Source organism: Mesoplodon bidens (assembly GCF_964165515.1).
Source record: "Mesoplodon bidens genome assembly, contig: HAP1_SCAFFOLD_759, whole genome shotgun sequence".
Classification (NCBI taxonomy): Eukaryota; Metazoa; Chordata; class Mammalia; order Artiodactyla; family Ziphiidae; genus Mesoplodon; species Mesoplodon bidens.
In genome coordinates, this window is record NW_027672259.1 from 114,161 (window position 1) to 130,975 (window position 16,815).

The window sequence follows — 16,815 nt, forward strand, 5'->3', positions numbered from 1 at the left end:
GCAAAGAAAAGTCATCAAAAGGGGCAGTCCCTAAGCTAAGTCTTAAAGGACTCGTGAGAAACTGGTGAGTCAGCCGGTGAAAGGCAAGGATACTCAAGGCAGAGTGGACAGCGGAAGTCCAGAGCCGTGAGTGTGCGAGGGGTGTGTTACAGAGCCACAGGCACAGGCTCTGGAGGATCAGTGCAGTGTCCCCAGGCAGCGGCAAGTGCCCCTAAAGGAGGCAGCGAGGAGGAGGAGAGCATGTCTTAACCAACCATGTGCGTGGAGCTGGTTTCCTCAGAAAATAGCTAAGAATGGAAAGGACAAGTTCGGGTGGCATTTTAGACCACTGACGTCAGTATGGATGAGGAATCTGAAGAAGCCTGGAGATAATTATGCCCCACTCTTCTGAGGAGCAGTGCTTTATATTTTCAAGTGGGATTTTCACGCTGCCACCTCCTCTCCTGTCCCTACTGAAAGGTTTATAGGCCGGCAGAAGGGAGAACCTGGCTTAAGTAAAGTTAATCAGGTTTCTTTACTGTACAGCTTCTCGGGGCTGCTGTAGGCTAATGTTCATTCTGGATCGTCACAGCAGGCGTATGGTACACAGCCATCCTCAAAACTATTTGACCCTAGAGTCCTTTTTTAATAGAATGTCTAACAACTGGTTCCACCGAAGAGCAATTTCGTAACTTCTAGACCAGGTAATAGCAAGAAGAAAGGGGTCTGAAATAAGGTATAAATGAAGGGAGGAAATAAGTTCTAATTGTATTTAGGAAATTACCAGCAAGACTTGACCTTGGGAAGTAAGGAAGAAGTAGGAGGCGGAGGCTGAACCCCCATCTGTGTGACTAAGGTTGGGTGGTGGTATCATTGAGTTTGGAAATAGGGGATAAAGAACTGAAGTGGGGAAAAGACTTTAGTTCTGGACATGTAGAATTTTGAAGCACCTGTAGAATTCAGAAGACAAACTGGTAGATAACTGGACATGCACGTGAAGACATGGAAAGATAAAAATTTGAATGTCCTCAGCACATATCAGCAGTCATTAAAATCATGAAAATGGATGAGATGTCAGAGAATTGTGAGTCCTGACAACGTTTAAGTGATAAGCAGAGAAAGAATTCTGGGAAGGAGAGAGGTGACAGAGATTCAAGAAGGAGGAAGGAGATGCCAGCGTCGTCCTTCAGAGACTGTGAGTGTCCATTGGATTTGGGCAGTTAGGTCCCCAGTGACCTGAGAGCAGTGCAGGGAAGTGGTGGACAAAAAGCCAGATGGCAATAAACTGAGGGTGTAGGGCTGCCTGTCGGGGCCAGGCGGGGCTAGTGAGGACAGTGGGAATAGGCTGCTCTCAAGGAGTTTGGATGAAAAGAGAAAGTAATCAGCAAAAAAGAATTTTTTAGAATGAGAAGGACTTCTATTTTATATGTTGAAATGAAGGAACCAATAAAGGAGATCCTGAAGATGTAGATAATAATTTAGAGAATTGGGGAAACACGGACATATGAATAAGAAAAAAACCTTGCACAGTATATAAAAATCACTTGTATCCTTCGAGCTGGATGGATACTGGTAAGTTTGGGAGGAAATAAAGGTAAGAAGAGATAGAAGTTAAAGAAGTTTATACTGATAGCCTCAGTTTTCTTTGACACAGATTTTTCAGAGACACATATATACACATACATAATTACCGTTCGAAAATTCTTTCATAGTTACATGTTTTATTAATCATGTCTGAGAAAAGTCACTGATTTTCATTTTGTACAGCATTATCTTGTAAGGACAAGATACAGTGACAACTTCCATGCTTTTTGCATATCGGAGCTGACACTGAAAGTATCTGCATAATTGAATTTTCACTTCTTATTTGTAATAAGTTTATCCTTAGGAGGATACTTGCATAGTGTTTGATCACAGATGAGTTTGGGCATTGCTATCACTCAATAATGTTAAGCATCTGTCAGGTTCTCTCCTATACTATATATTAATTGTTTGTCCGTTAAGCAAATATTTATTGGCGGCCTGTGGGAATAAGATACACCTAGGTCCTCTTTCCTTGGTATATTCACAAAAGCCTCTGAAACTAAATTTCCAAGTCAGGCCATACTAAGGCCTGGCATAATAAGTTTTCATTGTTAACAGTTTTTTTGTGTTTGTGGGGGTTTTTTGTTTTTATTTTTTTGAAGCAAGGATAAGACACTGTCTTAACTCAGTAGTTGTCCATTCATTAATAAGTCAAAGAAGACATTGATGAAGCATGGTGTTTTGAATATCCTTTCCACAGAATAGGTAATGGGCCATCCTGAAACTCTGGTGAGATGCTTATCATTTTCAGATTTTGGAGTGGCTGAGAAAACCCTATTACACCTTGAATTATCACTAGAAACATGAATTCAGCCAAATAAAAACAGTGCCTCTGCCTACTGAGGTGGTCAATTTCCATCTCAACAAAAGTGACCATTTCTCCTTTAGATTAAAATCAAGAAAATCCCCTCTGTCCAGGATGCAATAATGGGGTGCCCGAAAGAGGAAAACTGAAGCTATTCCCTCTTTACACCTGAACAGTGAATTCATTCTGATATCAAATATTTGTTATGATTCTGTTATGACCAGGTGCTTTATTGTTTAGAGATCAAGTTACTGTTCATTCTTGGTAAGTAAGAAAAATCCACGTTTTAGGACTCTGAATAGTAACTTTATATATATTATATATATATATATAAAATAAATATGTATATTATATGTAATATATATTCCATCTATTCAACAAAATTGTAACTTCCATCATCTCTTACGAATGATGAACTGTATTCACTCTTTGGAAAGGGCTTATAGGGAATTAAAGTCTCCATATACTTTTTATATAAGACCGTGGAAACCAAATTCTCAACTGGGAGCAAACTTAGGTTTTGCTATGAAGGTTTATGCTTGCCTGGCCTTAGAGGGGTAGGCCAGGAACTCAAGTTTTTTTCCTCTAAGTTACTTTCATTGATGCCACCCTGAAAAAATTTGGAGGGAGTATTTTTGAAATAGCTTTATCTCAGTAACCCTTTAAAAAGGCTTCAGGGTATGGGGAACATAACTGTCAAAATGTTCAAGCAACTCTTGTTGATTTAAGTGTAATGGATCAGGAGCAATACAGGAAGGAGCTGGGTACAAAAGACAAAAGGCGTGAGGCTATTTCATGTATTGTTTTTGGCTTATTGTACAAAACAGAGAAAGTCTCATACACTCGCGCAGCCAAGGTCCCCTACTGTTCTCTCCTTTTAGTAGAAATAAAAGAGAGCTCGTTTCTCAATAGCAGCATTCTATCCTTAAGTGGGTACACAGTGATATTCTGATGGTCTCTGGAGCAGAGAATAATTCCGTGGCAGCTCTGACCTCCAGTCACCGGGTTCTCTGTAACTTAGTCTTTCATGGCCAAGGACTATAATCATTATTTCGATTTATATTTAGCATCTCAAAATGGAAAGGATTCCATGGACAACAAAACAGGAAGTGATTTCATGAAGTGTTTTAGTATGGATAAAACAATAAACTATAAAAATACAAATCATCAGTGAAGCTTTTTCTTTCCGGAGAACTATATTCAGAAATTAATGTAAGCCTCTAAGGTGCGCATGTGTGTTTTTTCACCCATGATCATGTTTGTATGTGTGTGCATTCCACTGCTACAGGAGACATGCAAAATGATATCAGATTTGTACTGGTTTCTCCCAAGAACTGTGTGCTCGCAGGGTTCGTTCAGGAAGGTGAGTGTCCTACCACCACATCACAGTCATATCTCATCACCTTCGGCAGGAACAGTTGACACTTTAACCTCACATGCAGGCTTATTAAATTAGTATTACTCATCAGAACTTGCTTACTAATAAAACAAGCTGAATTAGCCACTGCAGAATCATATTTGGAAATTCAATGAAAATTTTACATTTTTAATAAAGGCCCAGAAATATTATTTCAGAGCAGGTGGTACAGAAAACTGTGGTCAAATTTGACATTCATTCATCATTGAAGTGTGGAACGTGACAGGTGAAAATTGATATTGATTTCTTTCCTCTAATATTTGGAAGAGTTCTAACAGGTAAATCAAATGAGATAACAAGACATATCAAGTCTCACTCATTTCTATGATCACATCCTCCCCACATATCACTCCTTCACCTGCCATGTTTTGAATAATTCAGTGCCCATAGTCTTTCCAGTCCAGTGTATTATAAGACACACTCAAGCTGGGTTTCAATCATATTAGACTGAAAGCTGAACATTTTAGGAAGGATTATTTAAAACCAAATGCGTCTTGAGCCCAACAGCCTTTGAAACCAAACAATCCTGGGAGTTCAGTTGGATTCAGAAAATTCAGTAATCCTATTTGATGTATGTTAACCATATCAATATTAACAACCTTCTGCTGGATTTCACCACTGATTTGAGAGCTGAGTTACTACTGGTCTTGTATTTTACCTAGTTGTGAAAGCACTGAGAGAGTTGTTCTTGGGTTGAACTTGACCCGCCTCTGGGAATGCTCTCTGTTCTATCCATCTTGAAAAGCTTTATTCAAGTGCATTTCTCTGCCTGCCTTCTCTTCACTTGCACCCCTTGGGAAAACGAAAGATGCTCAAATATAGATGTGAACACTGCAGGTGCTCTGCTTGGCAATGGTGTCTTTCAGCTTCCCAATAAAAAATTATATTGCTGACCACCCATTTGACTGAAAAGTGACTCATTTTACTGACAGATATCTGGATTGAGATGCCAAAAGAAATAGGTCATTTCAAATTTCCTTTTTAAGTCATAGCTGTGTTGCAACACTACTTGTTCAAAACTTAGATCATGAAGGTTCCTTCCTATGACCTCCAAATAATTAAAATGTTCTTCAATACGCTATATAAAAAGCAAGCAGAGGGGCTTCCCTGGTGGCACAGTGGTTGGGAGTCTGCCTGCCGATGCAGGGGACACGGGTTCGTGCCCCAGTCCGGGAGGATCCCACATGCCGCGGAGCGGCTGGGCCCGTGGGCCACGGCCGCTGGGCCTGCGCGTCCGGAGCCTGTGCTCCGCAACGGGAGAGGCCGCAGCAGTGAGAGCCCCGTGTACTGCGACAACAAAAACAATAATAAAAAAAAAAAAGCAAGCAGAATATTCCTAATTATCAATCTTTCTCTTGAGTCATATAGTTCTTGTAATTTCAAGGAAGAGAAACTCAAATGTAAAGTGTTACAATAGCCAAGCATACCAGCACTATTATCTAACCATTCAGCAATTTTCTCTGCCAAGTCACTCTGAACCTTAGACTACTGAGGATGTCTTCTTAATTAATTTTTAAGGTTCTCCTCTTTTGAGTTAAAAAATGGTCACAATTTTATAAGTAAAATTAAAGGAAAATACCAAAGAGAACATCTGAGATGTTTCCATTAGGCATTATATATATATACATAAATTTAATAGATATACATATATACATGCACTGGGATAAATCTCCATCTTCTGTGTCAGTCGGACATAGGTCCATTTTCTTAGGAATACGGAACTCCTTTCACAATGGAAGTGAGGAAATTGGCTGGACCATCCTTCTTGAAAATAATTCTGTGAAGCCGCCATTCCTTCTAGCAATCTACTACTCCATCAGTGTGTAGTTCATCAAATTCAGGTCTTCTGAAGCCAGGCTAGAAATACAAAGTGAGGTGGACGACTAAGGTAACTGACCGAAAAGGAGGAAAGGAAGAGGAGCAAAACAATTTCCCAATTTCATTCTTTCCCATATTCTCTGTGCCTGACAAGGGAAAAAATATTCGGGTCTGAGTGCCTCTCATTCTTAGTCATTGTTAGTTCAAAGTCTGAGAAAAAAAAAAAAGGTAAAAATGAAAATATGGAGTCCAGAATTCCGTTAGCACTCTTGCATGCAATATCACAACTTAAAAGGCCTTCCAAAATGGTGGGATCAACTTTTAAAAATATAGCCCAATCTTTTCAATCTAAACAAGTAAACACTAAAAATATATTTTAGAAATCCAGCAAACACACTAACCACAGTCAAAGCAATGGAAGGCTTATGGCTTACCAAATGACAGTGGCTGTCTACAAGAGAGAGAAAGAGAATAGTCCAAAATTCTATCTGACCTGGCAGAGCTAGGAGGGTGCCCTGGTTAGGATCTTTCATATACAGTTATTCAAGCTCAGACTTGATCATCTGTCAGGGATGCTACAGTAGGGAGAGTTTTGCCCTAACTGTGAGACTCAGCAAGATCACTTCCAACTCTAAAACCTACAACTTTAATTTAATCACCAACACGAGCCATCTTTAAGAGCGACCTCAAATAACTCCAAATCTGTTCATCTACTCACATATTCTTTACACAGTCAACAGACCTCGAGTGATTACTACATGCCAGACACAGTTCTAAGACCCAGAATAAGGGATAAGAAAGGTAACAACCTCTGTCACTGGGGGGCTTGAGTTCTTTGGGAAGAAGTTCATCTAAATACAAAGAGACACCAAAGATAATATTTGGTTTGATTATTATTCTGTGAAAGAAGTAAGGTAATCTGTTAAATTGGGACTGAGTTAGGCTAGTAGGACAATCAAGGAAAAAATATCTTTAAGAGATGAGTGCCAAAGAATAGAAAGGAATCAGTTATGGAAAATTTTTCTGGAAATAATATTTCCAAAACATGGGAACAGCGAATACAAAGTCCCTGAGGCAAGATGAAGCTTAACTACAATCAAGGAGCAAAAAGAAGCTAAAAGGTTAGGTCAGGAGATAACCACACAGATTTACACCAGCTGGTCCCTAACTTCAAGTCTACGTGGGTATATTCTTCAGGTGAGTTACATATATATCATCCAAAAAACACAAAAAAAATGGACTCCAAAATTACCCTGGAAATTCTGAGTGAGATTCTTTACAAAGGCACAACCATATTAAAGATCACAGCCATCATTCTCCAAACTCCACTCTGGGCATCACTTGCAGGCATTTAACGGGGGTGTTTCATATCCTCTCTAAAATATTGGGCAGGAAGAACAAACACCCTAGCATGTCTGCACTGTGCACCTAGTGTCTCACAATTGAAAAGTAGCCGGAGCTCACCCTGCTGATGGCTTTGCTGGGTTTTTTTAACCACTTATTAAGAGTCCCATCTCTTTTAAGAACTGGGATATATTTTTTGAGGAAATAAACTACAGGAAAATTCAACTGACAGAGATCATACTGTAGTTGACTTTTCTGTTCTTTGTTACATTTATTCGTTGAGACAAACGTCTGTTCTTAGTCTTTTTTTAATGGCTCTCTTAAATAGAACGGACACAGTACACTGCACATACTTAAAAACACAATTTAAATTCTGAAATATGCATATACCCATGGAACTGCCAACACAATCAAGAAAAGGAACATATCCATCACTTGCAAGTGTTTATGCCTCATTCATAAAGCCCCTTTTTTCCCCTCACATTCCAGCCCTCCACATCCCCAAGTGAGCACTGATATGCTTTCTTTCATTAGAGACGTGTTTGCATTTTTCTAGAAATTTAGATAAAGGGATTCACACACTGAGGACTCTTTTATCTGGCTTCTTTCACTCAATGTAATTATTTGGAGAGTAATTCATGTTTTGGTGGGTGTCAATAGTTTATCACTTTGTTTTGCTGAATAGTGTTTCACTGTATGGGTATACCACAGTATATTTATTCATCCTCTTGTTGATGGGTGCTCGAGGTTGTTTCAATTCTGTCTATTAGAAATAAAGATGCTATGATGATCCATGTACAAGTCTTTGTGTGCACATATGCTTTCCTTTTTCTTGCGTAAATATCCGGGTGCAGAAAGGCTGGGTCATACGGTAGGTGTACGTTCACCTTATGAAGAAACGGCCAAACTGCGGACTGAAGTGACTGCACTCTTGCCCTCCCACTAGCATGTAAAAGCCGCGCAGTTCCTACACTGCCTCACCAGTACTCGGTGTGCTTGGACTTTTCTAAGTTTAGCCATTCAGTAGGTGTGTAGTGGTATCTCCTGGGGCGTTCATTTCCATAGAGCTAATAATGGATTACATTGAGCAACGTCATGTGCTTATTTGCGTCCGTACACCTCCTTGGCAGGATCTCTTTTTAAATATTCTTACCCATATTGTTAATTTAAAATTTTTTTTCTAATTACTGAGTTTTGAGAGTTCTCTACGTGTTAGAGGCACAAGTCTTTTCAGGGGTATAATTTGTAAATATTTTCTTCCAACCTGTGGCTTTTCTTTTATTAATAATGGCTTCCAAAGATGAAACCCAATTTATTACTTTTTTTCTTTTATGGATCTTGTTTTTGGTGTCATCTCTAGGAAATCTTTGCTTAACCCAAGGTCAAAAAGATTGTGTCCAAGTTTTAGAGATTTATGTTTTGATCTACATTTAGTTAATTCTTTATATGGTGTGAAGTAGGGATCAAAGGTCATACTTTTGCATATGGTGAACTAGGCACTATATCCATGTACTACATGCTTCCAGCACCATTTGTCAAGAAGACTATCCTTTCTCCTCAAAATTGGCTTTGCACCTCTGTTGAAAAATCAATTGTCCTTATATGTGTGGATATGTTCCTGGGATCTACATCCTATTTGATTGACCTATTATATCTGACTCTCGGTTATAATATATTCTTTCACTGATTTCTTTTCACTTGCTCATGTAAATAGTCTCCCAGTGATATAGCCTTACCATTTGACTGGACATACCTAGGTATACCTGAAATGCATTTGATAAATCGATGGAACTTGCACTCAAACTAGGGTTACTTTCCAAAAACTCTTAAAATGTTGAGGTGTAGAAACGATGTACTCTACAGCCTTCCTGCCTCAACCAAGTGTATGTTAACACATCCCCACACAAGCTATTTTGCATGTGTATGGGGCTGTAGAGTCTGGGGAGTATGAGAGTGGTATGTGCTGTCTATCCCAAAAGATCATCATAGGAGGCAAAGGAAACATTAAGGAAGTAGATAAGAATAGTCAAATGCCGAATGTTAACATATTTCTCATGCGTTTTTAATATTTACATTGAGATAAATAAGTAAATTATTATAAAATAAAATACAAAACTTTAGACAATATTTCAAAATGCTCTTTTTTGCCAGATGCAACAAGATACTAGGAATAGAGGGATTTTCTGGAACCGGCTTATCTTTCCTTTTCTTATCACCATCGAGTGATGGGGTTGTATTTTATTCAGTGTATTGTACATGTGAGTGTGAAGAAGATGGAAGTTGTCTCAAAAAGAGAAATGAGCAAAGAATATATGTCGTCAACTTGTCTAAAACACTTTTTCATGTTCTGACTCATTTTTCTTTGTATTGGCATTTCAAGGCATTTTGTTTTTTAGTGACTATTAAAAAACCTTGATAATTTCAGTGAAATCCCATGAAGATAATATAAACAACAGTCATGGAAAATGAAAAGATGATAATAGCAACCAGCACTGTGCTATTTCTTGTCAGTGTTCTTTACTATTTAGAATAGTAACAAATCCCATATTAATTTGACTTTTTGAACTTCGGCCTTTACTTTGGTGGAAGAAATTCCTTACACTTTGCTTATTATCTGTTTGCAATTAAAAACAATTAATGACCATACTTTGATATGATCATCTTAGAGTTGTATAGAGGGAGGATAGTTATGCAACTATTTATATATCTATGGGTTCAAGGAAGTTTAAAGGCTTGATATTTGAATCCTGTGGAAAGTAGCCTCCTTTCCCAGAGGGAAATGAACATATACATGTACTTAATGTAGTTTAAACTAAAGCAACACCTGTTCGTAGAGGCACCTTCTATTCCAGGTATGTTTAGGTATAGGGAAGGGGAACAAGAGCTATAAAACATAATTCTTGTGTATAAGAAGTTTACAGGGGCTTCCCTGGTGGCACAGTGGTTGAGAGTCCGCCTGCTGATGCAGGGGACACGGGTTTGTGCCCCGGTCCGGGAGGATCCCACATGCCGCGGAGCGGCTGGGCCCGCGAGCCATGGCCGCTGAGCCTGCATGTCTGGAGCCTGTGCTGCGCGTCTGGAGCCTGTGCTCCGCAACAGGAGAGGCCACAACAGTGAGAGGCCCGCGTACCACAAAAAAGAAAAAGAAAAAAAAAAGTTTACAGTTTAGGGGGGTTGAGGGCACTCAATGACTCAATGCGGATGAGCCTGATGCAGGTTACGAAAAGGTCACCCTTGAATAAACTCTGCTTTAGGAAAGACCAGCCTACTCTTATTCTGTTAAACTCTTTAATGTGGTGCTCAATATACCTGAATATCAATGTCAAAGGCCACTTTAGAAATGTTTCCAGGGGTGCTAACAGCCAACAAGTTAATATGATTCCTATACACTTGACACAACTCACCAGAGGTCTTGAATTCGGTGAGCATATTGGCCTCCTTTAAGAAAGATCACCCATTAAACTTCGAATGCTAAGTGCTAAGAGAATGAAGTAAGTAATAAGTGATATTCAGGTTCAGAGGCGGAAGAGAAAAGACGTCTCACCTTGAGTAGAACATTTTGTTGGATTCTCCAAAGTGGCAAACAATAAGGAGAACACTCAATAACTAAGACTGAATAAGTTGAGAAATAAGATGAAAGCCTAAGATGGAGGTCAAAATGTCCCCTAGATTTAAGGATACATTTAGGCTGAAAGGGAAACTATTGAAAAAGATGTAGAAAGTGCTAAATATTTCACAAAAAATTATTAGAACAAAAAATGTATTAGAATAAACTTAGCAAAGTTTGTTTGCAGAATATGAAATCAACATACACACATCACTTGCATTTCTGTACATTAACAATGAACAATCTGAAAAAGAAATTAGGAGAACAATTCCATTTACAATACCATCTAAAAGGATAAAATACTTAGCAATAAGCTTAACCAAAGACATGAAACACTTGTACACTGAAAACTACAGCAGTATTGAGAGAAATTAAGGAAGACATAAATAAATGGAAAGACATCCCATGTTCATGAACTATTGTTAAAATGTCCATGTTACACAAAGCTATCTACAGATTTAATGCAATGCCTATCAAAATCCCCTGTTTTTGCAGAAATAGAAGAAACCACTCCAAAATTGATATGTAACCACAAAGGACCCTCAATAACGAAAGCAAACTTGAAGACCTCACACTTTCTTTTGAAATGAAGTTTTCTTGTTATTGTGGGTTAAAAATCCAGTCCTAAGTCTCCATAAATTATCCTCCTAAATTTATATTTTGGTTCATTCTCAGTGACAGGGCTTTCAGTGCCTGAGTGGTATTGAGGGCCCCTTCAATATCTGTAGCTTGGGCTCCTGTCACTGACATGGTGTGGGTATCTCACAGCCTTGGCTGTTTTTACCAGTTTATCAAGTCCCAGATGAACCATGCTCAGAAGGGCCCCACACTTGCTTGGTTTCATGCTCTGATATTGCTGTCTTAATATTCTTAATGATTTTATCTTTGAACTTATGTTCTGTAAGTAAAGTTTATGGGACAATAAAATATACGCATGAGCAGAGGAGACGTGTGCAATATGTGTGTCTGCCACCATTCCTGCTGCCCCATTCACATCTAGTTTTCACCCTGCTTATGGTGTGCTTTCCATGACATGCTTATTTGGTACCCATTTGGAGCCTTGCTGTGTTCCACCAGAATTCTGTGCTACTGGTCACATCCAAGACTAAGTGAAGGTGTTAACAGATGTGGAGGCCATGCTTTCCATTTGAATCTGAACTTACTTCTAACACAGAAAGAAAGTGTTGTTTTTTAAGAAACAAGAATGTCCAAGCAATCTTATCATATCCTTTCTTACTCGTGTTACTTCCCAATATTAGCCAAACAGTCTGCTGAAAAAGATGACATGTATGAAAAAGAGAAGAGAGAACAACCCACAGAACCCATTTAGAACTCATCCTAATCTAGTATGATGTCATCTTATCTCGATTCTATCTGAAAGAAGAATTTACTTGCGCACATTCACAGGTTCCAGGTGAACATGAATTTGGGGAGGACACTATGCACCCCAGTGCAAATACTTTCAACAAGACTTTTTCCTTGCAGTTTGAACAAGAGGCACTATATTTTCATTTTGCACTGGAGCCCACACATTATGTCACTTGTTACCGTTAGAGCCCATGTTGGAAAATGGGGCTTCATGACATAGCCAAGTGAGTCTGTCAACTGAATTCTAGAGTTATCCAGACTTACCCACTTTGTTGCAGCAAGTTGGTTCCAGGCAAAGCCAGGTGAGAGGGGCATGTCCACAGTGGAGCAGAGAACTTCTGTCTCTCTATCACCAGACTCACTCCCAAGATGAAGGAAAGAAGAGCTTAGCAAAGCATGGCCAGTTATTCTTCCCAACTTTGCCCGTCAGGTAGGTCACCTCACCTAGCCAGTGTCAGTGAACATAAGAGCAGGGAGGTTAAAAGTTACACTAATCAAATTCCCTTCACATGCTGGTACCCGTAAGAATGAGAAGGGAAACTGTCACTAATGCTCCCCTGGTGTTTTCAATCTCTTAACCCACTCAACGATGCTTTTAAGCCTATAATTAATGGAATATGGTTCTCCCTTCAGGAAAGAATAGACCTTTATCAGGACAGCCCTGCTCACACTTTTATGGGGCTACTCGTTTGAGTGGCCTCCAGGAACTGCTGGTGGATGCCTTAGAGTTTCATCCCAGAAGTCTCTGATATGGGTGAGAAATTGCATTAATTCAAATGAACTCCAAGGCTACTCATATCCAATGATCAGAAACAACTTTTTGTTCTACCAGCCATCCACAACATAGCTAACCATAGACATTTGATGAGGTCAAATGACAAACTAAGATTAAATACATAAAAGCATCCAGTAATACAATTCAGAAATCATAGAAATGTTGCAAATTTGTAAGTACACCTTTGCCAGTATCAAATTCTTCACAGACAAATTAAAAGGGCACACATGACACGCTCTTATGAATTAAGGTTCCAAAGTATTAAATCCCAATTTTGAAATCAAGTTTCCTTGTTACTGTGGGTTAAAAATCCGAAGTCCTAAATGTCCATAAACAATCCTCCCAAATGTACATTTGGTTCATTCTCAGTGACAGGGCTTTCATTGCCTGAATGGGACTGAGGGCTCCTTCAGTATCTGTAGCTTGGACTTCTGTCACTGACACGGGTGTGGGTCTCTCAGGGCCTTGGCTGTTTTATCAGTTTATCAACCCTCTCATGAACCATGCTTTTAAAGAGTCTAAAGAGTTACTAAGATACAATTTGATTTTACAGCACTATCCCCAAAATTTAAAAACAATCTCAAAAGCAAGCCAATCCCCCACTCTTAGAAGAGTGAAACTAGGCACATTTTTGTTCCCGGAATCCAGTAAAGACTTTGATCAAAGAACATAGTGGAAACTCAATGGCATTTGAGAGAAAGAGAAAGTCTCTTTGGTTTTAGCCTCACTAGAATGTCCATTAGTCTATGCCATTTAACTGAAATTTCTGACCTGCGAACTTCGAACCAGGAGGAAACTTTTAGCTTGACATTGATTTGTCACTATGAATTTGCCATGTGCAGTGCACAGCCCTGAGCATCTGTCACACATGGACTCTTGCGTTATCCTTCCTCTTTGATGACCTTGTTGTTTACACTGCAGTACTGAACTGTTTATGGGTTCTGTCGAGTGACATTACACCTCCAGGTCTGAGGCGTAGATTTGACAGTCCTATGCCGCCATGGCCATTTTCACTGCCTAGACCAAAGGCGGCTGCCTTTAGGACAACATTTCTTTCTCCAATATAATTGACAAATCCAGTGTCAGCTTGGGTCCACATGTGAAGGGCGTCACTTGAGCCTACGGTAGACCATATGTGTCAGTGCCGACAAGTTCTATAAAACATGTTTTCCTTATAATTGAGTCTTTGTCTCAGTCAAGCCTGCTTGGGAAAAACTGTACCTGAAGAGTAAGGCAAGGTGGACGGCTGCCTGAGACTTTCCTGCCCTGTAAACTCCTGCACACTCTCAAGTCAAGTGCCAGGTAAAGGTCTCTGTATACTAAAGACCCTCCAGGTGCCTTATTCATTCCGCTCCAGGTATTGCTCAGTCACCTGCAACTCCCTAATGCCCCTTTTCTTTATATCAGACCTTTACTTAAGTGGCTCGAAAGAAACAGCCACTCTCCCACACCATAAGCTGCAGCCATCAGCCAAAATCAAAGTATCTTATGGCTGGTGTAGTGGGTTGGATGGTGGCCCCCAAAAGGATATATCCATGTCCTAAGCCTTGACTGTTACCTCATTTGAAAAAAAAACGTTTTTGCAAACGTCATTAAGGATCTTGAGATGGGATTTCCATCCTATATTAGCTGGATGGGTCCTAAATAGAATGACAATTGTCCTTAATATACAAGAAGGGCAGAGGGATATTTGAGACACACAAAAGAGAAGATACAGACACAGAAAGGGGGTGATGTGAAGACACAGACCAAAACTGAGTGACGTGGCCTCAAGCCAAGGAAGCTGGCAACCACCAGAAGCTGAAAGAGGCAAGGGGTAGAATCTCCCCTAGAGCATCAGTAGGGAGAGCAGCCTTGCTGACACCTTGACAGCACACTTCTGGCCTCTACAACTGTGAGATCGTAAATTTCTATTGTGTTCAGCCTCCAAGTTTATTAGTCTCCCAGCAAGCACGGCACATTTATACAGCATGCATTAAACGTTTTCTAAGCTTCAGCAGTTTACTGCACAAACCTAAATATTTTCAAACAGTCAAAGGTTTCAACATCCCACCATACATTAAAGACCAAGGCAGTAGACTACCTTCCTTGGCAGTAACAAAAGATTTTCCACATGGACATTTTCCTCTCCAAAATGTCTGCTCCTTTCTTTTTATTTCTCAGTGTTCCCAGGTAATGCACCAAGTGTCAGGAACTTCTAATTACCTTTCAGCAAGTACAATGCCTTAATTCCATTTGGTTTGGAATAAATTAGGAAATAAGAGAAAAGAGAAAAGATGGAGGGCCGAATATTCCTGTTACTCTTGATAACCCTGGCTTGAGAATCCAGTTTGAATGAAATGATCACATAACTGAACCGCAGAATTGGGCAGATTTACTAACTAGTAATACACAGAATGAGAGAAACAGAAGACACTCACACTCTCAAGGGAGAGAACAGAATTAGTCAAGGCAAGCATGCTCACTTAATTCTTTTCAAGCTTTCTATATAAATCACTTGATCACCCTGGGGCAGAGTCAGTAAAGAAGCAGCGCTGATAGGACCCTACGAGCTCTCTTGACAGGACTGAAACATCAGGAGCAGGAAAGCAACATTCCCTCACTCCCCACCACCGCCACCCCCAGCAGTAAAAATATGATCATCCACATAGACAATGTAAAGAAATCAGAAACTACGCTAACTCTGATTCACTCTTAGTATACCAACAGCTAATCGGGAGCCTTGTGAAAAAACATCTTGATTACTTGCTAATAAAACTCCTTAGGGGCCTGGGGGAAGATGGCGGAAGAGTAAGACACGGAGATCACCTTCCTCCCCACAGATACACCAGAAATACATCTACACGTGGAACAGCTCCTACAGACCACATTCTGAACGCTGGCAGAAGACCTCAGACCCCCCAAAAGGCAAGAAACTCCCCATGCACTCTGGGTAGGGCAAAAGAAAAAAGAATAAACAGAGACAAAAGGATAGGGACGGGACCTGCACCAGTGGGAGGCAGCTGTGAGGCAGGAAAGGTTTCCACACACTAGGAAGCCCCTTCAAGGGCAGAGACTGCAGGTGGCAGAGGGGGAAAGCTTGGGAGTAGCGGAAGAGAGCACAGCAACAGGGGTGCGGAGGGCAAAGCGGAGGGATTCCCGCACAGAGGATGGGTGCTGACCGGCACTCACCAGCCGGAGGCTTGTCTGCTCGGCCACCGGCGCGGGCGGGGCTGTGAGCTGAGGCTCGGGTTTCAGGTTTCTGTCGGGAGCACAGGGAGAGGACTGGGGTTGGCAGCCTGAACACAGCCTGAAGGGGTAAGTGCACCACGGCTGGCCGGGAGGGAGTCCGGGAAAAAGTCTGGACCTGCCGAAGAGGCAAGAGACTTTTTCTTCCCTCTTTGTTTCCTGGTGCACGAGGAGAGGGGATTAAGAGCGCTGCTTAAAGGAGCTCCAGAGACGGGCGCGAGCCGCGGCTAAAAGCGCGGACCCCAGAGGCGGGCGTGGGATGCTGGGGCTGCTGCTGCCACCGCCAAGAGGCCTGTGTGCGAGCGCAGGTCACTGTCCACACTCCCTTTCCGGGGAGGCTGTGCAGCCCGCCACTGCCGGGGTCCCGGGATCCAGGGACAGCTTCCCCGGGAGAGTGCACGGGACACCTCGGGCTGGTGCAACATCACGCCGGCCTCTGCCGCCGCAGGCTCGCCCCGCACTCTGTACCCCTCCCTCCCCCAGGCCTGAGTGAGTCAGAGTCCCCGAAGCAGCTGTTCCTTTAACCCCATCCTGTCTGAGCGAAGAACAGATGCCCTCCGGCGACCTACATGCAGAGGCGGGGCCAAATCCAAAGCTGAGCCCCGGGAGCTGTGCGAAGAAAGAAGAGAAAGGAAAATCCCTCCCAGCAGCCTCAGAAGCAGCGGATTAAAGCTCCACAATCAACTTGTATCCTGCATCTGTGGAATACATGAATAGACAAGGAATCATCCCAACTTGAGGAGGTGGACTTTGAGAGCAAGATTTATGATTTTCTCCTCTTTTCCTCTTTTTGAACAACACAATAAGTGAAATGAAAAATACTCTAGATTGGATCAATAGCAGAATAACTGAGGCAGAAGAACGGTAAGTGACCTGGAAGATAAAATAGT